Genomic DNA, 22,699 nt, shown 5'->3' with positions numbered 1-22,699 from the left:
TGCAAGTCCAGGAAGAGAGGTGGACCCATGGCTAGCTTGCTGGGGTCAGAGGCCCCTAGGTGGAGGGAAAGGGGGCACCCTGGGGCCTGTCCTGCAATTCCAGGGAGAGAGGAGGACCCCTGGGTAGCTTGCTGGGATCAGAGGCCCCTAGGTGGAGGGCAAAGGGGCACCCTGTAGATTATACTGCAATTACAAGGAGAGAGATGGACCCCTGGGTAGCTTGCTGGGGTCAGAGGCCCCTAGGTGGAGTGCAAAGGGGCACCCTGGTGCCTTTCCTGCAAGTCCAGGGAGAGAGGTTGACCCCTGGGTAGCTTGCTGGGGTCAGAGGCACCTAGTTGGAGGGCAAGAGGGCACTCTGGTGCCTCTACTGCAAGTCCAGGGAGAGAGCTGGACCCCTGGGTAGCTTGCTGGGATCAGAGGCCCCTTGGTGGGGGGCCAGGGGGCACCCTGGGGCCTATCCTGCAAGTCCAGGGAGAGAGGTGGACCCCCTGGGTAGCTTGCTGGGGTCAGAGGCCGCTGGGTGGAGGGCCAGGGGGCAGCCTGGGGCCTCTACTGCAAGTCCAGGGAGAGTGGTGGACCTCTGGGTAGCTTGCTGGGGTCAGAAGACCCTAGGTGGAGGGCCAGGGGGCACTCTGGGGCCTATTCTGCAAGTCCAGGGAGAGAGGTGGACCCCTGGGTAGCTTGCTGGGGTCAGAGGCCCCTGGGTGGAGGGCCAGGGTGCACCCTGGGGCCTCTACTGCAAGTCCAAGGAGAGAGGTTTACCCCTGGCTAGCTTGCTGGGGTCAGAAGCCCCTAGGTGGAGGGCCAGGGGCACCCTGGGGCCTATACTGCCAGTTTAGGGAAAAAGGTGGACCCCTGGGTAGCTTGCTAGGGTCAGAAGCCCCTAGGTGGAGGGCCAGGGGGCACTCTGGGGCCTATTCTGCAAGTCCAGGGAGAGAGGTGGACACCTGGGTAGCTTGCTGGGGTCAGAGGCCCTTGGGTGGAGGGCCAGGGTGCACCCTGGGGCCTCTACTGCAAGTCCAGGGAGAGAGGTTTACCCCTGGCTAGCTTGCTGGGGTCAGAAGCCCCTAGGTGGAGGGCCAGGGGGCACCCTTTGGCCTATACTGCCAGTTTAGGGAAAAAGGTGGACCCCTGGGTAGCTTGCTGGGGTCAGAGGCCCCTAGGTGAAGCGGCAAGGGGCACCCTGGGGCGTCTATTGCAAGTCCAGGGAGAGAGGTGGACCCCTGGGTAGCTTGCTGGGTTCAGAGGCCCCTAGGTGGAGGGCCAATGGGCACATTTGGGCCTATACTGCAAGTCCAGGGAGAGAGATGGACCCCTTGGTAGCTTGCTGGTGTCAGAGGCCCCTAGGTGAAGGGCAACGGGTCACCCTGGTTCCTATACTGCAAGTCCAGGGAGAGAGGTGGACCACAGGGTAAATTGCTGAGGTAAGAGGCCCCTAGTTGGAGGGTTAGGGGGCACCTTGGGGCCTATAGGGTAAGTCCAAGGAGAGAGGTGGACCCCAGGGTAGCTTGCTGGGGTCAAAGGCCCCTAGGTGGAGGGCCAAAGAGCACCCTGGGGCCTATCCTGGAAGTCCAGGAAGAGAGGTGGACCCCTGGGTAGCTTGCTGGGGTAAGAGGACCCTAGGTGGAGGGCCAGGGTGCACCCTGGGGCCTCTACTGCAAGTCCAGGGAGAGAGGTTTACCCCTGGCTAGCTTGCTGGGGTCAGAAGCCCCTAGGTGGAGGGCCAGGGGGCACCCTTTGGCCTATACTGGCAGTTTAGGGAAAAAGGTGGACCCCTGGGTAGCTTGCTGGGGTCAGAGGCCCCTAGGTTAAGGGGCAAGGGGCACCCTGGGGCGTCTACTGCAAGTCCAGGGAGAGAGGTGGACCCCTGGGTAGCTTGCTGGGTTCAGAGGCCCCTAGGTGGAGGGCCAATGGGCACATTTGGGCCTATACTGCAAGTCCAGGGAGACAGGTGGACCCCAGGGTAGCTTGCTGGGGTCAAAGGCCCCTAGGTGAAGGGCCAAAGAGCACCCTGGGGCCTATCCTGCAAGTCCAGGAAGAGAGGTGGACCCTTGGGTAGCTTGCTGGGGTAAGAGGACCCTAGGTGGAGGGCCAAGGGGCACCCTGGGGCCTATACTGCAAATCCAAGGAGAGAGGTGGACCCCTGGGTAGCTTGCTGGGGTCAAAGGCCCCTAGGTGGAGGGCCAAAGAGCACCCTGGGGCCTATCCTGCAAGTCCAGGAAGAGAGGTGGACCCTTGGGTAGCTTGCTGGGGTAAGAGGACCCTAGGTGGAGGGCCAAGGGGCACCCTGGGGCCTATACTGCAAATCCAAGGAAAGAGGTGGACCCCTGGGTAGCTTGCTGGGGTCAGAGACCCCTAGGTGGAGGGCCAAGGGGCACCCTGGGGCCTATACTGCAAGTAAAAGGAGAGAGGTGGACCCCTGGGTAGCTTGCTGGGGTCAGAGGCCTCTAGGTGGAGGGCAAGGGTGGCACCCTGGGGCCTATACTGCAAGTCCAAGGAGAGAGGTGGACCCCTTGATAGCTTTCTGGGGTCAGAGGCCCCTAGGTGGAGGGCCAGGGGGCACCCTGGGGCCTATCCTGCAAGTCCAGGAAGAGAGGTGGACCCCTGGGTAGCTTGCTGGGGTAAGAGGCCCCTAGGTGGAGGGCCAGGGGGCACTCTGGGGCCTCTACTGCAAGTCCAGGGAGAGAGCTGGACCCCTGGGTAGCTTGCTGGGGTCAAAGGCCCCTAGGTGGAGGGCCAAGTATCACCCTGGGGCCTTTCCTGTGAGTCCAGAGAGATAGAAGGACCCCTGGGTTGCTTGCTGGGGTCAGAGGCCAATAGGTGGAGGGCCAGGAGACACCCTGGGGCCTCTACTGCAAGTCCAGGGTGAGAGCTGGACCCCTGGGTAGCTTGCTGGGGTCAGAGGCCCCTAGGTGGAGGGCCAGGGGGCACCCTGGGGCCTATCCTGCAAGTCCAGGAAGAGAGGTGGACCCCTGGGTAGCTTGCTGGCTTCAGAGGCCCCTAGGTGGAGGGCAAGGGGGGACCCTGGGGCCTATACTGCAAGTCCAGGGAGAGAGGTGGACCCCTGGGTAGCTTTCTGGAGTCAGAGGCCCCTGGGTGGAGGGCCAGGGGGCACCCTGGGGCCTCTACTGCAAGTCCAGGGAGAGAGGTGGACCCCTGGGTAGCTTGCTGGGGTCAGAAGCCCCTAGGTGGAGGGCCAGGGGGCACCCTTGGGCCTATACTGCCAGTATAGGGAAAAAGGTGGACCCCTGGGTAGCTTGCTGGGGTCAGAGGCCCATAGGTGGAGGGCCAAGTGGCACCCTGGGGCCTTTACTGCAAGTCCAGCGAGAGACGTAGACCCCTGGGTAGCTTGCTGGGGTCAGAGTCTCCTAGGTGGAGGGCCAGGGGACACCCTGGGGCCTATCCTGCAAGTCCAGGAAGAGAGGTGGACCCCTGGGTAGCTTGCTGGGGTCAGAGGCCCCTAGGTGGAGGGTCAGGGGGCACCTTGGGGCATCTGCTGCAAGTCCAGGCAGAGAGGTGTACCCCTGGGTAGCTTGCTGGGGTCAGAGGCCCCTAAGTGGAGTGCGAGGGGGCAGCCTGGGGCGTCTAGTGCAAGTCCAGGGAAAGAGGTGGACCCCTGGGTAGCTTGCTGGTGTCTGAGGCCCCTAGGTGGAGGGCCAGGGGGCACCCTGGACCTCTACTGATACCCCAGGGAGAGAGGTGGACCCCAGGGTAGCTTGCTCGGGTCAGAAGCCCCTAGGTGGAGGGCCAGGGGGCACCCTGAGGCCTATCCTGCAAGTTCAGGGAGAGAGGTGGACCCCTGGGTAGCTTGCTGGGGTCAGAGGCCACTAGGTGGAGGGCCAGAGGGCATGCTGGGGCCTAGCTTGCAAGTCCAAGAAGAGAGGTGGACCCCTGGGTAGCTTGCTGGGGTCAGAGGCCCCTAAGTGGAGGGCGAGGGGGCAGCCTGGGGCGTCTAATGCAAGTCCAGGGAGAGAGGTGGACCCCTGGGTAGCTTGCTGGGGTCTGAGGCCCTTAGGTGGAGGGCCAGGGCACACCCTAGGGCCTATCCTGCAAGTCCAGGGAGAGAGGTGAACCCCTGGGTAGCTTGCTGGGGTCAGAAGCCCCTAGGTGGAGGGCCAGGGGGCACCCTGAGGCCTCTACTGCCAGTATAGGGAAAAAAGGTGGAGCCCTGGGTAGTTTGCTGGGTCAGAGGCCCTTAGGTGGAGGGTCAAGTGGCACCCTGGGGCCTTTACTGCAAGGCCAGGGAGAGATATAGACCCCTGGGTAGCTTTCTGGGGTCAGAGTCTCCTAGGTGGAGGGCCAGGGGACACCCTGGGGCCTATCCTGCAAGTCCAGGAAGAGAAGTGGACCGCTGGGTAGCTTGCTGGCTTCAGAGGCCCCTAGGTGGAGGGCAAGGGGGGACCCTGGGGCCTATACTGCAAGTCCAGGCAGAGAGGTGGACCCCTGGGTAGCTTTCTGGAGTCAGAGGCCCCTGGGTGGAGGGCCAGGGGGCACCCTGGGGCCTAAACTGCCAGTATAGGGAAAAAGGTGGACCCCTGGGTAGCTTGCTGGGGTCAGAGGCCCATAGGTGGAGGGTCAGGGCACACCCTGGGGCCTCTACTGCAAGTCCAGGGAGAGAGGTGGACCCCTGGGTAGCTTGCTGGGGTCAGAAGCCCCTAGGTGAAGGGCCAGGGGGCACCCTGGGGCCTAAACTGCCAGTATAGTGAAAAAGGTGGACCCCTGGGTGGCTTGCTGGGGTCAGAGGCCCATAGGTGGAGGGCCAGGGCACACCCTGGGGCCTCTACTGCAAGTCCAGGGAGAGAGGTGGACCCATGGGTAGCTTGCTGGGTCAGAGGCCCCTAGGTGGAGGGCCAAGTGGCACCCTGGGGCCTTTACTGCAAGTCCAGTGAGAGACGTAGACCCCTGTGTAGCTTGCTGGGGTCAGAGTCTCCTAAGTGGAGGGCCAGGGGACACCCTGGGGCCTATCCTGCAAGTCCAGGAAGAGAGGTGGACCCCTGGGTAGCTTGCTGGGGTCAGAGGCCCCTAGGTGGAGGCTCGGGGGGCACCTTGGGGCATCTGCTGCAAGTCCAGGCAGAGAGGTGTACCCCTGGGTAGCTTGCTGGGGTCAGAGGCCCCTAAGTGGAGTGCGAGGGGGCAGCCTGGGGCGTCTAGTGCAAGTCCAGGGAAAGAGGTGGACCCCAGGGTAGCTTGCTCGGGTCAGAAGCCCATAGGTGGAGGGCCAGGGGACACCCTGGTGCCTATCCTGCAAGTCCAGGGAGAGAGGTGGACCCCTGGGTAGCTTGCTTGGGTCAGAGGCCACTAGGTGGAGGGCCAGAGGGCATGCTGGGGCCTAGCTTGCAAGTCCAGGCAGAGAGGTGGACCCCTGGGTAGCTTGCTGGGGTCAGAGGCCCCTAAGTGGAGGGCGAGGGGGCAGCCTGGGGCGTCTTGTGCAAGTCCAGGGAGAGAGGTGGACCCCTGGGTAGCTTGCTGGGGTCTGAGGCCCCTAGGTGGAGGGCCAGGGGGCACCCTGGGGCCTATCCTGCAAGTCCAGGAAGAGAGGTGGACCCCTGGGTAGCTTGCTGTTGTCAGAGGCCCCTGGGTGGAGGGCCATGGGGGACCCTGGGGCCTCTACTGCAAGTCCAGGGAGAGAGGTGGACCCCTGGGTAGCTTGCTGGGGTCAGAAGCCCCTAGGTGGAGGGCCAGGGGGCACCCTGAGGCCTCTACTGCCAGTATAGGGAAAAAGGTGGACCCCTGGGTAGTTTGCTGGGTCAGACGCCCCTAGGTGGAGGGCCAAGTGGCACCCTGGGGCCTTTACTGCAAGTCCAGGGAGAGACATAGACCCCTGAGTAGCTTTCTGGGGTCAGAGTCTCCTAGGTGGAGGGCCAGGGGACACCCTGGGGCCTATCCTGCAAGTCCAGGAAGAGAAGTGGACCCCTGGGTAGCTTGCTGGGGTCAGAGGCCCCTAGGTGGAGGGTCGGGGGGCACCTTGGGGCCTCTGCTGCAAGTCCAGGCAGAGAGGTGTACCCCTGGGTAGCTTGCTGGGGTCAGAGGCCCCTAAGTGGAGTGCGAGGGGGCAGCCTGGGATGTCTAGTGCAAGTCCAGGGAGAGAGCTGGACCCCAAGGTAGCTTGCTGGGATCAGAAGCCCCTAGGTGGGGGGCCAGGGGGCACCCTGGGGCCTATCCTGCAAGTCCAGGGAGAGAGGTGGTTCCCCTGGGTAGCTTGCTGGGGTCAGAGGCCCCTGGGTGGAGGGCCAGGGGGCACCCTGGGGCCTCTACTGAAACTCCAGGGAGAGAGGTGGACCCCAGGGTAGCTTGCTGGGGCCATAGGCCCATAGGTGGAGGGCCAGGGGGCACCCTGGGGCCTATCCTGCAAGTCCAGGGAGAGAGGTGGACCCCTGGGTTGCTTGCTGGGGTCAGAGGCCACTAGGTGGAGGGCCAGAGGGCATGCTGGGGCCTAGCTTGCAAGTCCAGGCAGAGAGGTGGACCCCTGGGTAATTTGCTGGGGTCAGAGGCCCCTAAGTGGAGGGCGAGGGGGCAGCCTGGGGCGTCTAGTGCAAGTCCAGGGAGAGAGGTGGACCCCTGGGTAGCTTGCTGGGGTCAGAAGCGCCTAGGTGGAGGGCCAGGGGGCACCCTGAGGCCTCTACTGCCAGTATAGGGAAAAAGGTGGACCCCTGGGTAGTTTGCTGGGTCAGAGGCCCCTAGGTGGAGGGCCAAGTGGCACCCTGGGGCCTTTACTGCAAGTCCAGGGAGAGACATAGACCCCTGGGTAGCTTTCTGGGGTCAGAGTCTCCTAGGTGGAGGGCCAGGGGACACCCTGGGGCCTATCCTGCAAGTCCAGGAAGAGAAGTGGACCCCTGGGTAGCTTGCTGGGGTCAGAGGCCCCTAGGTGGAGGGTCGGGGGGCACCTTGGGGCCTCTGCTGCAAGTCCAGGCAGAGAGGTGTACCCCTGGGTAGCTTGCTGGAGTCAGAGGCCCCTAAGTGGAGTGCGAGGGGGCAGCCTGGGGCGTCTAGTGCAAGTCCAGGGAGAGAGCTGGACCCCTGGGTAGCTTGCTTGGATCAGAAGCCCCTAGGTGGGGGGCCAGGGGGCACCCTGGGGCCTATCCTGCAAGTCCAGGGAGAGAAGTGGGCCCCTGGGTAGCTTGCTGGGGTCAGAGGCCCCTGGGTGGAGGGCCAGGGGGCACCCTGGGGCCTCTACTGAAACTCCAGGGAGAGAGGTGGACCCCTGGGTAGCCTGCTGGGGTCAGAGGCCCCTAAGTGGAGGGCGAGGGGGCAGCCTGGGGCGTCTAGTGCAAGTCCAGGGAGAGAGGTGGACCCCTGGGTAGCTTGCTGGGGTCTGAGGCCCCTAGGTGGAGGGCCAGGGGACACCCTGTGGCCTTTACTGCAAGTCCAGGGAGAGAGGTGGACCCCTGGGTAGCTTGCTGGGGTCATAGGCCCATAGGTGGTGTGCCATGGGGCACCCTGGTGCCTCTACTGCAAGTCCAGAGAGAGAGAGCTGGACCCCTGGGTAGCTTGCTGGGGTCAGAAGCCCATAGGTGGAGGGCCAGGGGGTCCCCTGGGGCCTATACTGCAAGTCCAGGGAGAGAAGTGGACCCCTGGGTAGCTTGCTGGGGTCAGAAGCCCCTAGGTGGAGGGCCAGGGGGCACCCTGAGGCCTCTACTGCCAGTATAGGGAAAAAGGTGGACCCCTGGGTAGTTTGTTGGGTCAGAGTCTCCTAGGTGGAGGGCCAGGGGACACCCTGGGGCCTATCCTGCAAGTCCAGGAAGAGAAGTGGACCCCTGGGTAGCTTGCTGGGGTCAGAGGCCCCTAGGTGGAGGGTCGGGGGGCACCTTGGGGCCTCTGCTGCAAGTCCAGGCAGAGAGGTGTACCCCTGGGTAGCTTGCTGGAGTCAGAGGCCCCTAAGTGGAGTGCGAGGGGGCAGCCTGGGGCGTCTAGTGCAAGTCCAGGGAGAGAGGTGGACCCCTGGGTAGCTTGCTGGGGTCTGAGGCCCCTAGGTGGAGGGCCAGGGGACACCCTGTGGCCTTTACTGCAAGTCCAGGGAGAGAGGTGGACCCCTGGGTAGCTTGCTGGGGTCATAGGCCCATAGGTGGTGTGCCATGGGGCACCCTGGTGCCTCTACTGCAAGTCCAGAGAGAGAGAGCTGGACCCCTGGGTAGCTTGCTGGGGTCAGAAGCCCATAGGTGGAGGGCCAGGGGGTCCCCTGGGGCCTATACTGCAAGTCCAGGGAGAGAAGTGGACCCCTGGGTAGCTTGCTGGGGTCAGAAGCCCCTAGGTGGAGGGCCAGGGGGCACCCTGAGGCCTCTACTGCCAGTATAGGGAAAAAGGTGGACCCCTGGGTAGTTTGTTGGGTCAGAGGCCCCTAGGTGGAGGGCCAGGGGGCATGCTGGGGCCTCTAATGCAAGTCCAGGGAGAGAGGTGGACCCCTGGGTAGCTTGCTGGGGTCTGAGGCCCCTAGGTGGAGGGCCAGGGGACACCCTGTGGCCTCTACTGCAAGTCCAGGGAGAGAGGTGGACCCCTGGGTAGCTTGCTGGGGTCATAGGCCCATAGGTGGTGGGCCATGGGGCACCCTGGTGCCTCTACTGCAAGTCCAGAGAGAGAGAGCTGGACCCCTGGGTAGCTTGCTGGGGTCAGAAGCCCATAGGTGGAGGGCCAGGGGGTCCCCTGGGGCCTATACTGCAAGTCCAGGGAGAGAAGTGGACCCCTCGGTAGCTTTCTGGGGTCAGAGGCCCCTAGGTGGAGGATCAATGGGCACCTTGGGGCCTATACGGCAAGACCAGGGAGAGAGGTTGACCCCTGGGTAGCTTGCTGGGGTCAGAGGCCCCTAGGTGGAGGGCCAGGGGGCATGCTGAGGCCTATCCTGCAAGTCCAGGCAAAGAGGTGGACCCCTGGGTAGCTTGCTGGGGTCAGAGGCCCCTAAGTGGAGGGTCAAGGGGCACCTTGGGGCCTACACGGCAAGTCCAAGGAGAGAGGTGGTCCCCTTGGTAGCTTGCTGGGGTCAGAGGCCCCTAGGTGGAAGGCAAGGGGGCACCCTGGGGCCTATACTGCAAGACCAGGAAGAGAGGTGTACCGCTGGCTAGCTTGCTGGGGTCAGAAGCCCCTAGGTGGAGGGCCAGGGGGGCACCCTGGGGCCTCTACTGCAAGCCCAGAGAGAGAGCCTGACCCCTGGGTAGCTTGCTGGGGTCAGAAGCCCCTAGGTGAATGGCAAGGGGGCACCCTGGGGCCTATACTGCAAGCCCAGAGAGAGAGCCTGACCCCTGGGTAGCTTGCTGGGGTCAGAGGCCCCTAGGTGAAGGGATAGGGGGCACCCTGGAGCCTATACCTCCAGTTTGGGGAGAGAGGTGGAACCCTGGGTAGCTTGCTGGGGTCAGAGGCCCCTAGGTGGAGGGCCAGCGGGCACCCTGGGGCCTATACTGCCAGTTTAGGGAAAAAGGTGGACCCCTGGGTAGTGTGCTGGGGTCAGAGGCCCCTAGGTGGAGGGCAAGGGGGGCACCCTCGGGCCTATACTGCAAGTACAGGAAGAGAGGTGGAACCCAGGGTAGCTTGCTGGGGTCAAAGGCCCCTAGGTGCAGGGAGAGGGGGTACCCTGGGGCCTCTAATGCAAGTCCAGGGAGAGAGGTGGACCCCTGGGTAGCATGCTGGGGTCAAAGGCCCCTAGGTGGAGGGCCAAAGGGCACCCAGGGGCCTATCCTGCAAGTCCAGGAAGAGAGGTGGACCCCTGGGTAGCTTGCTGGGGTCAGAACCCCTAGGTGGAGGGTCAGGGGGCACCTTGGGGCCTATACCGCAAGTCCAGGGAGAGAGGTGGACCCCAGGGTAGCTTGCTGGGGTCAGAGGACCCTAGGTGGAGGGCCAAGTGGCACCCTGGGGCCTTTACTGCAAGTCCAGGGAGAGACGTAGACCCCTGGGTAGCTTCCTGGGGTCAGAGTCTCCTAAGTGGAGGGCCAGGGGACACCCTGGGGCCTATCCTGCAAGTCCAGGAAGAGAGGTGGACCCCTAGGTAGCTTGCTGGGGTCAGAGGCCCCTAAGTGGAGTGTTGGGGGGCACCTTGGGGCCTAAATGGCAAGTCCAGGGAGAGAGGTGGACCTCTGGGTACCTTGCTGGGGTCAGAGGCCCCTAGGTGGAAGGCAAGGGGGGCACCCGGGGGCTTATACTGCAAGTCCAGGGAGAGAGGTGGACCCCTGGGTAGCTTGCTGGGGTCAGAGGCCCCTGGGTGGAGGGCCAGCGGGCACCCTGGGGCCTCTACTGCAAATCCAGTGAGAGAGGTGGACCCCTTGGTAGCTTGCTGGGGTCAGAGACCCCTAGGTGGAGGGCAAGGGGGGCACCCTGCGGCCTATTCTGCCAGTTTAGGGAGAGAGGTGAACCCTTGGGTAGCTTGCTGGGGTCAAAGGCCCCTAGGTGGAGGGCCAGGGGGCATGATGGGGTCTATCCTGCAAGTCCAGGCAGAGAGGTGGACCCCTGGGTAGCTTGCTGGGGTCAGAACCCCTAGGTGGAGGGTCAGGGGGCATCTTGGGGCCTATACCGCAAATCCAGGGAGAGATGGACCCCAGGGTAGCTTGCTGAGGTCAGAGGCCCCTAGGTGGAGGGCCAGGGGGCACGTTGGGACCTATACGGCAAGTCCAGGCAGAGAGGTGGACCCCAGGATAGCTTGCTGGGGTCAGAGGCCCCTAGGTGGAGGGCCAAGGGGCACCCTGGGGCCTAATCTGCAAGTCCAGGGAGAGAGGTGGACCCCTGGGTAGCTTGCTGGGGTCAAAGGCCCCTGGGTGGAGGGCCAGGGTGCACCCTAGGGCCTCTACTGCAATTCCAGGGAGAGAGGTTTACCCCTAGGTAGATTGCTGGGGTCAGAAGCCCCTAGCTAGAGGGCCAGGGGGCACCCTTGGGCCTATACTGCCAGTTTAGGGAAAAAGGTGGACCCTTGGGTAGCTTGCTGGGGTCAGAGGCCCCTAGGTGGAGGGCCAAGGGGCAACCTGGGGCCTCTAATGCAAGTCCAGGGAGAGAGGTGGACCCCTGGGTAGCTTGCTGGGGTCAGAGGCCCCTAGGTGGAAGGCAAGGGGGCACCCTGGGGCCTATACTGCAAGACCAGGAAGAGAGGTGTACCGCTGGCTAGCTTGCTGGGGTCAGAAGCCCCTAGGTGGAGGGCCAGGGGGGCACCCTGGGGCCTCTACTGCAAGCCCAGAGAGAGAGCCTGACCCCTGGGTAGCTTGCTGGGGTCAGAAGCCCCTAGGTGAATGGCAAGGGGGCACCCTGGGGCCTATACTGCAAGCCCAGAGAGAGAGCCTGACCCCTGGGTAGCTTGCTGGGGTCAGAGGCCCCTAGGTGAAGTAATAGGGGGCACCCTGGAGCCTATATCTCCAGTTTAGGGAGAGAGGTGGACCCCTGGGTAGCGTGCTGGGGTCAGAGGCCCCTAGGTGGAGGGCAAGGGGGGCACCCTCGGGCCTATACTGCAAGTCCAGAAAGAGAGGTGGAACCCAGGGTAGCTTGCTGGGGTCAAAGGCCCCTAGGTGGAGGGAGAGGGGGTACCCTGGGGCCTCTAATGCAAGTCCAGGGAGAGAGGTGGACCCCTGGGTAGCATGCTGGTGTCAAAGGCCCCTAGGTGGAGGGCCAAAGGGCACCCAGGGGCCTATCCTGCAAGTCCAGGAAGAGAGGTGGACCCCTGGGTAGCTTGCTGAGGTAAGAGGCCTCTAGGTGGAGGGCAAGGGGGCACCCTGGGGCCTATACTGCAAGTCCATGGAGAGAGGTGGACCCCTGGGTAGCTTGCTGGGGTCAGAGGCCCGTAGGTGAAGGGATAGGGGGGCACCCTGGGGCCTATCCTGCAAGTCCAGGAAGAGAGGTGGACCCCTGGGTAGCTTGCTGGGGTCAGAGGCCCCTAAGTGGAGGGTCAGGGGGCACGTTGGGACCTATACGGCAAGTCCAGGCAGTGAGGTGGACCCCAGGATAGCTTGCTGGGGTCAGAGGCCCCTAGTTGGAGGGCCAGAGGGAACTCTGGGGCCTCTACTGCAAGTCCAGAGAGAGAGCTGGACCCCTGGGTAGCTTGCTGGGGTCAAAGGCTCCTAGGTGGAGGGCCAGGGGACACCCTGGGGCCTCTACTGCAAAACCAGGGAGAGAGCTGGTCCCCTGGGTAGCTTGCTGGGGTCAGAGGCCCCTAGGTGGACGGCAAGGGGGGCACCCTGGGCCCTATACTGCAAGTCCAAGGAGAGTGGTGGACCCCTGGGTAGCTTGCTGGGGTCAGAGGCCCCTAGGTGGAGGGCCAAGGGGAAACCTGGGGCCTATCCTGCAAGTCCAGGAAGAGAGGAAGACCCCTGGGTAGCATGCTGGGGTCAGAGGCCCCTAGGTGGAGGGCCAAGGGGCACCCTGGGGCCTAGACTGCAAGTCCAGGGAGAGAGGTTGAACCCTGTGTAGCTTGCTGGGGTCAAAGGCCCCTAGGTGGAGGGCCAAGTGGCACCCTGGAGCCTATCCTGCAAGTCCAGGAAGAGAGGTGGACCCATGGCTAGCTTGCTGGGGTCAGAGGCCCCTAGGTGGAGGGAAAGGGGGCACCCTGGGGCCTGTCCTGCAATTCCAGGGAGAGAGGAGGACCCCTGGGTAGCTTGCTGGGATCAGAGGCCCCTAGGTGGAGGGCAAAGGGGCACCCTGTAGATTATACTGCAATTACAAGGAGAGAGATGGACCCCTGGGTAGCTTGCTGGGGTCAGAGGCCCCTAGGTGGAGTGCAAAGGGGCACCCTGGTGCCTTTCCTGCAAGTCCAGGGAGAGAGGTTGACCCCTGGGTAGCTTGCTGGGGTCAGAGGCACCTAGTTGGAGGGCAAGAGGGCACTCTGGTGCCTCTACTGCAAGTCCAGAGAGAGAGCTGGACCCCTGGGTAGCTTGCTGGGGTCAAAGGCTTCTAGGTGGAGGGCCAGAGGACACATTGGGTTCTCTACTGCAAGTCCAGGGAGAGAGCTGGACCCCTGGGTAGCTTGCTGGGATCAGAGGCCCCTTGGTGGGGGGCCAGGGGGCACCCTGGGGCCTATCCTGCAAGTCCAGGGAGAGAGGTGGACCCCCTGGGTAGCTTGCTGGGGTCAGAGGCCGCTGGGTGGAGGGCCAGGGGGCAGCCTGGGGCCTCTACTGCAAGTCCAGGGAGAGTGGTGGACCTCTGGGTAGCTTGCTGGGGTCAGAAGACCCTAGGTGGAGGGCCAGGGGGCACTCTGGGGCCTATTCTGCAAGTCCAGGGAGAGAGGTGGACCCCTGGGTAGCTTGCTGGGGTCAGAGGCCCCTGGGTGGAGGGCCAGGGTGCACCCTGGGGCCTCTACTGCAAGTCCAAGGAGAGAGGTTTACCCCTGGCTAGCTTGCTGGGGTCAGAAGCCCCTAGGTGGAGGGCCAGGGGCACCCTGGGGCCTATACTGCCAGTTTAGGGAAAAAGGTGGACCCCTGGGTAGCTTGCTGGGGTCAGAAGCCCCTAGGTGGAGGGCCAGGGGGCACTCTGGGGCCTATTCTGCAAGTCCAGGGAGAGAGGTGGACACCTGGGTAGCTTGCTGGGGTCAGAGGCCCTTGGGTGGAGGGCCAGGGTGCACCCTGGGGCCTCTACTGCAAGTCCAGGGAGAGAGGTTTACCCCTGGCTAGCTTGCTGGGGTCAGAAGCCCCTAGGTGGAGGGCCAGGGGGCACCCTTTGGCCTATACTGCCAGTTTAGGGAAAAAGGTGGACCCCTGGGTAGCTTGCTGGGGTCAGAGGCCCCTAGGTGAAGCGGCAAGGGGCACCCTGGGGCGTCTATTGCAAGTCCAGGGAGAGAGGTGGACCCCTGGGTAGCTTGCTGGGTTCAGAGGCCCCTAGGTGGAGGGCCAATGGGCACATTTGGGCCTATACTGCAAGTCCAGGGAGAGAGATGGACCCCTTGGTAGCTTGCTGGTGTCAGAGGCCCCTAGGTGAAGGGCAACGGGTCACCCTGGTTCCTATACTGCAAGTCCAGGGAGAGAGGTGGACCACAGGGTAGCTTGCTGAGGTAAGAGGCCCCTAGTTGGAGGGTTAGGGGGCACCTTGGGGCCTATAGGGTAAGTCCAAGGAGAGAGGTGGACCCCAGGGTAGCTTGCTGGGGTCAGAGGCCCCTAGGTGGAGGGCCAAGGGGAAACCTGGGGCCTATCCTGCAAGTCCAGGAAGAGAGGAAGACCCCTGGGTAGCATGCTGGGGTCAGAGGCCCCTAGTTGGAGGGCCAAGGGGCACCCTGGGGCCTAGACTGCAAGTCCAGGGAGAGAGGTTGAACCCTGTGTAGCTTGCTGGGGTCAAAGGCCCCTAGGTGGAGGGCCAAGTGGCACCCTGGAGCCTATCCTGCAAGTCCAGGAAGAGAGGTGGACCCATGGCTAGCTTGCTGGGGTCAGAGGCCCCTAGGTGGAGGGAAAGGGGGCACCCTGGGGCCTGTCCTGCAATTCCAGGGAGAGAGGAGGACCCCTGGGTAGCTTGCTGGGATCAGAGGCCCCTAGGTGGAGGGCAAAGGGGCACCCTGTAGATTATACTGCAATTACAAGGAGAGAGATGGACCCCTGGGTAGCTTGCTGGGGTCAGAGGCCCCTAGGTGGAGTGCAAAGGGGCACCCTGGTGCCTTTCCTGCAAGTCCAGGGAGAGAGGTTGACCCCTGGGTAGCTTGCTGGGGTCAGAGGCACCTAGTTGGAGGGCAAGAGGGCACTCTGGTGCCTCTACTGCAAGTCCAGAGAGAGAGCTGGACCCCTGGGTAGCTTGCTGGGGTCAAAGGCTCCTAGGTGGAGGGCCAGAGGACACATTGGGTTCTCTACTGCAAGTCCAGGGAGAGAGCTGGACCCCTGGGTAGCTTGCTGGGATCAGAGGCCCCTTGGTGGGGGGCCAGGGGGCACCCTGGGGCCTATCCTGCAAGTCCAGGGAGAGAGGTGGACCCCCTGGGTAGCTTGCTGGGGTCAGAGGCCGCTGGGTGGAGGGCCAGGGGGCAGCCTGGGGCCTCTACTGCAAGTCCAGGGAGAGTGGTGGACCTCTGGGTAGCTTGCTGGGGTCAGAAGACCCTAGGTGGAGGGCCAGGGGGCACTCTGGGGCCTATTCTGCAAGTCCAGGGAGAGAGGTGGACCCCTGGGTAGCTTGCTGGGGTCAGAGGCCCCTGGGTGGAGGGCCAGGGTGCACCCTGGGGCCTCTACTGCAAGTCCAAGGAGAGAGGTTTACCCCTGGCTAGCTTGCTGGGGTCAGAAGCCCCTAGGTGGAGGGCCAGGGGCACCCTGGGGCCTATACTGCCAGTTTAGGGAAAAAGGTGGACCCCTGGGTAGCTTGCTGGGGTCAGAAGCCCCTAGGTGGAGGGCCAGGGGGCACTCTGGGGCCTATTCTGCAAGTCCAGGGAGAGAGGTGGACACCTGGGTAGCTTGCTGGGGTCAGAGGCCCTTGGGTGGAGGGCCAGGGTGCACCCTGGGGCCTCTACTGCAAGTCCAGGGAGAGAGGTTTACCCCTGGCTAGCTTGCTGGGGTCAGAAGCCCCTAGGTGGAGGGCCAGGGGGCACCCTTTGGCCTATACTGCCAGTTTAGGGAAAAAGGTGGACCCCTGGGTAGCTTGCTGGGGTCAGAGGCCCCTAGGTGAAGCGGCAAGGGGCACCCTGGGGCGTCTATTGCAAGTCCAGGGAGAGAGGTGGACGCCTGGGTAGCTTGCTGGGTTCAGAGGCCCCTAGGTGGAGGGCCAATGGGCACATTTGGGCCTATACTGCAAGTCCAGGGAGAGAGATGGACCCCTTGGTAGCTTGCTGGTGTCAGAGGCCCCTAGGTGAAGGGCAACGGGTCACCCTGGTTCCTATACTGCAAGTCCAGGGAGAGAGGTGGACCACAGGGTAAATTGCTGAGGTAAGAGGCCCCTAGTTGGAGGGTTAGGGGGCACCTTGGGGCCTATAGGGTAAGTCCAAGGAGAGAGGTGGACCCCAGGGTAGCTTGCTGGGGTCAAAGGCCCCTAGGTGGAGGGCCAAAGAGCACCCTGGGGCCTATCCTGGAAGTCCAGGAAGAGAGGTGGACCCCTGGGTAGCTTGCTGGGGTAAGAGGACCCTAGGTGGAGGGCCAGGGTGCACCCTGGGGCCTCTACTGCAAGTCCAGGGAGAGAGGTTTACCCCTGGCTAGCTTGCTGGGGTCAGAAGCCCCTAGGTGGAGGGCCAGGGGGCACCCTTTGGCCTATACTGGCAGTTTAGGGAAAAAGGTGGACCCCTGGGTAGCTTGCTGGGGTCAGAGGCCCCTAGGTTAAGGGGCAAGGGGCACCCTGGGGCGTCTACTGCAAGTCCAGGGAGAGAGGTGGACCCCTGGGTAGCTTGCTGGGTTCAGAGGCCCCTAGGTGGAGGGCCAATGGGCACATTTGGGCCTATACTGCAAGTCCAGGGAGACAGGTGGACCCCAGGGTAGCTTGCTGGGGTCAAAGGCCCCTAGGTGGAGGGCCAAAGAGCACCCTGGGGCCTATCCTGCAAGTCCAGGAAGAGAGGTGGACCCTTGGGTAGCTTGCTGGGGTAAGAGGACCCTAGGTGGAGGGCCAAGGGGCACCCTGGGGCCTATACTGCAAATCCAAGGAGAGAGGTGGACCCCTGGGTAGCTTGCTGGGGTCAAAGGCCCCTAGGTGGAGGGCCAAAGAGCACCCTGGGGCCTATCCTGCAAGTCCAGGAAGAGAGGTGGACCCTTGGGTAGCTTGCTGGGGTAAGAGGACCCTAGGTGGAGGGCCAAGGGGCACCCTGGGGCCTATACTGCAAATCCAAGGAAAGAGGTGGACCCCTGGGTAGCTTGCTGGGGTCAGAGACCCCTAGGTGGAGGGCCAAGGGGCACCCTGGGGCCTATACTGCAAGTAAAAGGAGAGAGGTGGACCCCTGGGTAGCTTGCTGGGGTCAGAGGCCTCTAGGTGGAGGGCAAGGGTGGCACCCTGGGGCCTATACTGCAAGTCCAAGGAGAGAGGTGGACCCCTTGATAGCTTTCTGGGGTCAGAGGCCCCTAGGTGGAGGGCCAGGGGGCACCCTGGGGCCTATCCTGCAAGTCCAGGAAGAGAGGTGGACCCCTGGGTAGCTTGCTGGGGTAAGAGGCCCCTAGGTGGAGGGCCAGGGGGCACTCTGGGGCCTCTACTGCAAGTCCAGGGAGAGAGCTGGACCCCTGGGTAGCTTGCTGGGGTCAAAGGCCCCTAGGTGGAGGGCCAAGTATCACCCTGGGGCCTTTCCTGTGAGTCCAGAGAGATAGAAGGACCCCTGGGTTGCTTGCTGGGGTCAGAGGCCAATAGGTGGAGGGCCAGGAGACACCCTGGGGCCTCTACTGCAAGTCCAGGGTGAGAGCTGGACCCCTGGGTAGCTTGCTGGGGTCAGAGGCCCCTAGGTGGAGGGCCAGGGGGCACCCTGGGGCCTATCCTGCAAGTCCAGGAAGAGAGGTGGACCCCTGGGTAGCTTGCTGGCTTCAGAGGCCCCTAGGTGGAGGGCAAGGGGGGACCCTGGGGCCTATACTGCAAGTCCAGGGAGAGAGGTGGACCCCTGGGTAGCTTTCTGGAGTCAGAGGCCCCTGGGTGGAGGGCCAGGGGGCACCCTGGGGCCTCTACTGCAAGTCCAGGGAGAGAGGTGGACCCCTGGGTAGCTTGCTGGGGTCAGAAGCCCCTAGGTGGAGGGCCAGGGGGCACCCTTGGGCCTATACTGCCAGTATAGGGAAAAAGGTGGACCCCTGGGTAGCTTGCTGGGGTCAGAGGCCCATAGGTGGAGGGCCAAGTGGCACCCTGGGGCCTTTACTGCAAGTCCAGCGAGAGACGTAGACCCCTGGGTAGCTTGCTGGGGTCAGAGTCTCCTAGGTGGAGGGCCAGGGGACACCCTGGGGCCTATCCTGCAAGTCCAGGAAGAGAGGTGGACCCCTGGGTAGCTTGCTGGGGTCAGAGGCCCCTAGGTGGAGGGTCAGGGGGCACCTTGGGGCATCTGCTGCAAGTCCAGGCAGAGAGGTGTACCCCTGGGTAGCTTGCTGGGGTCAGAGGCCCCTAAGTGGAGTGCGAGGGGGCAGCCTGGGGCGTCTAGTGCAAGTCCAGGGAAAGAGGTGGACCCCTGGGTAGCTTGCTGGTGTCTGAGGCCCCTAGGTGGAGGGCCAGGGGGCACCCTGGACCTCTACTGATACCCCAGGGAGAGAGGTGGACCCCAGGGTAGCTTGCTCGGGTCAGAAGCCCCTAGGTGGAGGGCCAGGGGGCACCCTGAGGCCTATCCTGCAAGTTCAGGGAGAGAGGTGGACCCCTGGGTAGCTTGCTGGGGTCAGAGGCCACTAGGTGGAGGGCCAGAGGGCATGCTGGGGCCTAGCTTGCAAGTCCAAGAAGAGAGGTGGACCCCTGGGTAGCTTGCTGGGGTCAGAGGCCCCTAAGTGGAGGGCGAGGGGGCAGCCTGGGGCGTCTAATGCAAGTCCAGGGAGAGAGGTGGACCCCTGGGTAGCTTGCTGGGGTCTGAGGCCCTTAGGTGGAGGGCCAGGGCACACCCTAGGGCCTATCCTGCAAGTCCAGGGAGAGAGGTGAACCCCTGGGTAGCTTTCTGGGGTCAGAGTCTCCTTGGTGGAGGGCCAGGGGACACCCTGGGGCCTATACTGCAAGTCCAGGAAGAGAAGTGGACCCCTGGGTAGCTTGCTGGGGTCAGAGGCCCCTAGGTGGAGGGTCGGGGGGCACCTTGGGGCCTTTGCTGCAAGTCCAGGCAGAGAGGTGTACCCCTGGGTAGCTTGCTGGGGTCAGAGGCCCCTAAGTGGAGTGCGAGGGGGCAGCCTGGGGCGTCTAGTGCAAGTCCAGGGAGAGAGCTGGACCCCTGGGTAGCTTGCTGGGATCAGAAGCCCCTAGGTGGGGGGCCAGGGGGCACCCTGGGGCCTCTACTGAAACTCCAGGGAGAGAGGTGGACCCCAGGGTAGCTTGCTGGGGCCAGAGGCCCATAGGTGGAGGGCCAGGGGGCACCCTGGGGCCTATACTGCAAGTCCAAGGAGAGAGGTGGACCCCTGGGTTGCTTGCTGGGGTCAGAGGCCACTAGCTGGAGGGCCAGAGGGCATGCTGGGGCCTAGCTTGCAAGTCCAGGCAGAGAGGTGGACCCCTGGGTAGCTTGCTGGGGTCAGAGGCCCCTAAGTGGAGGGCGAGGGGGCAGCCTGGGGCGTCTAGTGCAAGTCCAGGGAGAGAGGTGGACCCCTGGGTATCTTGCTGGGGTCTGAGGCCCCTAGGTGGAGGGCCAGGGGACACCCTGTGGCCTCTACTGCAAGTCCAGGGAGAGAGGTGGACCCCTGGGTAGCTTGCTGGGGTCATAGGCCCATAGGTGGTGGGCCATGGGGCACCCTGGTGCCTCTACTGCAAGTCCAGAGAGAGAGAGCTGGACCCCTGGGTAGCTTTCTGGGGACAGAGGGCCAGGGGGCCCTCTGGGGCCTATACTGCAAGTCCAGGGAGAGAAGTATACCCCTCGGTAGCTTGCTGGGGTCAGAGGCCCCTACGTGGAGGGCCAGGGGGCATGCTGGGGCCTATACTGCAAGACCAGGAAGAGAGGTGGACCCCTGGGTAGCTTGCTGGGGTCAGAGGCCCCTAGGTGGAGGGTCAGGGGGCATGCTGGGGCCTATCCTGAAAGTCCAGGCAAAGAGGTGGACCCCTGGGTAGCTTTCTGGAGTCAGAGGCCCCTGGGTGGAGGGCGAGGGGGCAGCCTGGGGCCTCTAATGCAAGTCCAGGGAGAGAAGTATACCCCTCGGTAGCTTGCTGGGGTCTGAGGCCCCTAGGTGGAGGGCCAGGGGGCACCCTGGGGCCAATACTGAAACTCCAGGGAGAGAGGTGGACCCCTGCATATTTTGCTGGGGTCAGAGGCCCCTAGGTGGAGGGCCAGGGGGCACCCTGGGGCCTATACTGCAAGTCCAGGGAGAGTAGTGGACCCCTCGGTAGCTTGCTGGGGTCAGAGGCTCCTAGGTGGAGGGTCAAGGGGCACCTTGGGGCCTATACGGCAAGTCCAGGGAGAGATGTGGACCCCTTGGTAGCTTGCTGGGGTCAGAGGCCCCTAGGTGGAAGGCAAGGGGGCACCCTGGGGCCTATACGGCAAGACCAGAAAGAGAGGTGTACCGCTGGCTAGCTTGCTGGGGTCAGAAGCCCCTAGGTGGAGGGAAAAAGGGGGCACCGTGGGGCCTCTACTGCAAGCCCAGAGAGAGATCCTGACCCCTGGGTAGCTTGCAGGGCTCAGAGGCCCCTAGGTGGTGGGCAAGGAGGGCACCCTGGGGCCTATCCTGCAAGTCCAGGGAGAGAGGAGGACCCCTGGGTAGCTTGCTGGGGTCAGAGGCCCCTAGGTGGAAGGCCAGGGGACACCCTGGGGCCTCTACTGCAAGTCCAGGGAGAGAGTTGGACCCCTGGGTAGCTTGCTGGGGTCAGAGGATCCTAGGTAAATGGCAAGGGGGCACCCTGGGGCCTATACTGCAAGTCCAGGGAGAGACGTGGACCCCTGGGTAGCTTGCTGGGGTCAGAGGCCCCTAGGTGAAGGGATAGGGGGCACCCTGGAGCCTATACCTCCAGTTTAGGGAGAGAGGTGGACCCCTGGGTAGCTTGCTGGGGTCAGAGGCCCCTAGGTGGAGGGCCAAGGGGCACCCTGGGGCCTCTACTGTAAGTCCAGAGAGAGAGAGCTGGACCCCTGGGTAGCTTGCTGGGGTCATATGCCCCTAGGTGGAGGGCCAGGGGGCGTGCTGGGGCCTCTACTGAAACTCCAGGGAGAGAGGTGGACCCCAGGGTAGCTTGCTGGGGTCAGAGGCCCATAGGTTGAGGGCCAGGGGGCCCCCTGGGGCCTATACTGCAAGTCAAGGGAGAGAAGTGGACCCCTCGGTAGCTTTCTGGGGTCAGAAGCCCCTAGGTGGAGGGTCAATGGGCACCTTTGTGCCTATACGGCAAGTCCAGGGAGAGAGGTGGACCCCTGGGTAGCTTGCTTGGGTCTGAGGCTCCTAGGTGGAGGGTCAGGAGGCACCCTGGGGCCTCTACTGAAACTCCAGGGAGAGAAGTGGACCCCTGGGTAGCTTACTAGGGTCAGAGACCCCTAGATGGAGGGCCAGCGGGCACCCTGGGGCCTATACTGCAAGTCCATAGAGAGAAGTGGACCCCTGGGTAGCTTGCTGGGGTCAGATGCCCCTAGGTGAAGGGCCAGGGGGCATGCTGGGGCCTATACTGCAAGACCAGGGAGAGAGGTGGACCCCTGGGTAGCTTGCTGGGGTCAGAGGCCCCTAGATGGAGGGCCAGGGGGCATGCTGGGGCCTATCCTGCAAGTCCAGGCATAGAGGTGGACCCCTGGGTAGCTTGCTGGGGTCAGAGGCCCCTAAGTGGAGGGCGAGGGGGCATCCTGGGGCCTCTAATGCAAGTCCAGGGAGAGCGGTGGACCCCTGGGTAGCTTGCTGGGGTCTGAGGCCCCTAGGTGGAGGGCCAGGGGGCATGCTGGGGCCAATACTAAAACTCCAGGGAGAGAGGTGGACCCCTTGGTAGCTTGCTGGGGTCAGAGGCCCCTAGGTGGAGGGCCAGGGGGCACCCTGGGGCCTATACTGCAAGTCCAAGGAGAGAGGTGGACCCCTGGGTAGCTTGCTGGGGTCAGAGGCCCCTAGGTGGAGGGCCAAAGGGCACCCTGGGGCCTATCTTGCAAGTCCAGGGAGAGAGGTGGACCCCTGGGTAGCTTGCTGGGGCCAGAGGCCCCTAGGTGGAGGGCCATGGGGCACCCTGGGGCCTCTACTGTAAGTCCAGAGAGAGAAAGCTTGACCGCTGGGTAGCTTGCTGGGGTCATATGCCCCTAAGTGGAGTGCCAGGGGGCGTGCTGGGGCCTCTACTGAAACTCCAGGGAGAGAGGTGGACCCCAGGGTAGCTTGCTGGGGTCAGAGGCCCATAGGTGGAGGGCCAGGGGGCCCCCTGGGGCCTATCTTGCAAGTCCATGGAGAGAGGTGGACCCCTGGGTAGCTTGATGGGGTCAGAGGACCCTAGGTGGAGGGCCAAGGGGCACCCTGGGGCCTCTACTGCAAGTCCAGTGAAAGAGGTGGACCCCTGGGTAGCTTGCTGGGGTCAGAGGCCCCTAGGTGGAGGGCCAGGAGACACCCTGGGGCCTCTACTGCAAGCCCAGGGTGAGAGCTGGACCCCTGGGTAGCTTGCTGGGGTCAGAGGCCCCTAGGTGGAGGGCCAGGGGGCACCCTGGGGCCTATCCTGCAAGTCCAGAAAGAGAGATGGACACCTGGGTAGCTTGCTGGCTTCAGAGGCCCCTAGGTGGAGGGCAAGGGGGGGACCCTGGGGCCTATACTGCAAGTCCAGGAAGAGAGGTGGACCCCTGGGTAGCTTGCTGGGGTCAGAGTCTCCTAGGTGGAGGGCCAGGGGACACCCTGGGGCCTATCCTGCAAGTCCAGGAAGAGAGGTGGACCCCTGGGTAGCTTGCTGGGGTCAGAGACCCCTAGGTGGAGGGTCGGGGGGCACCTTGGGGCATCTGCTGCAAGTCCAGGCAGAGAGGTGTACCCCTGGGTAGCTTGCTGGGGTCAGAGGCCCCTAAGTGGAGTGCGAGGGGCAGCCTGGGTCGTCTAGTGCAAGTCCAGGGAAAAAGGTGGACCCTTGGGTAGCTTGCTGGGGTCTGAGGCCCCTAGGTGGAGGGCCAGGGGGCACCCTGTGGCCTCTACTGAAACTCCAGGGAGAGAGGTGGACCTCAGGGTAGCTTGCTCGGGTCAGAAGCCCATAGGTGGAGGGCCAGGGGGCACCCTGGGGCCTATCCTGCAAGTCCAGGGAGAGAGGTGGACCCCTGGGTAGCTTGCTGGGGTCAGAGGCCACTAGGTGGAGG

This window comes from Danio rerio, chromosome 7 (assembly GCF_052040795.2).
Source record: "Danio rerio strain M-AB ecotype USA chromosome 7, GRCz13ab, whole genome shotgun sequence".
Classification (NCBI taxonomy): domain Eukaryota; kingdom Metazoa; phylum Chordata; class Actinopteri; order Cypriniformes; family Danionidae; genus Danio; species Danio rerio.
This window is presented reverse-complemented; position numbering follows the sequence as displayed.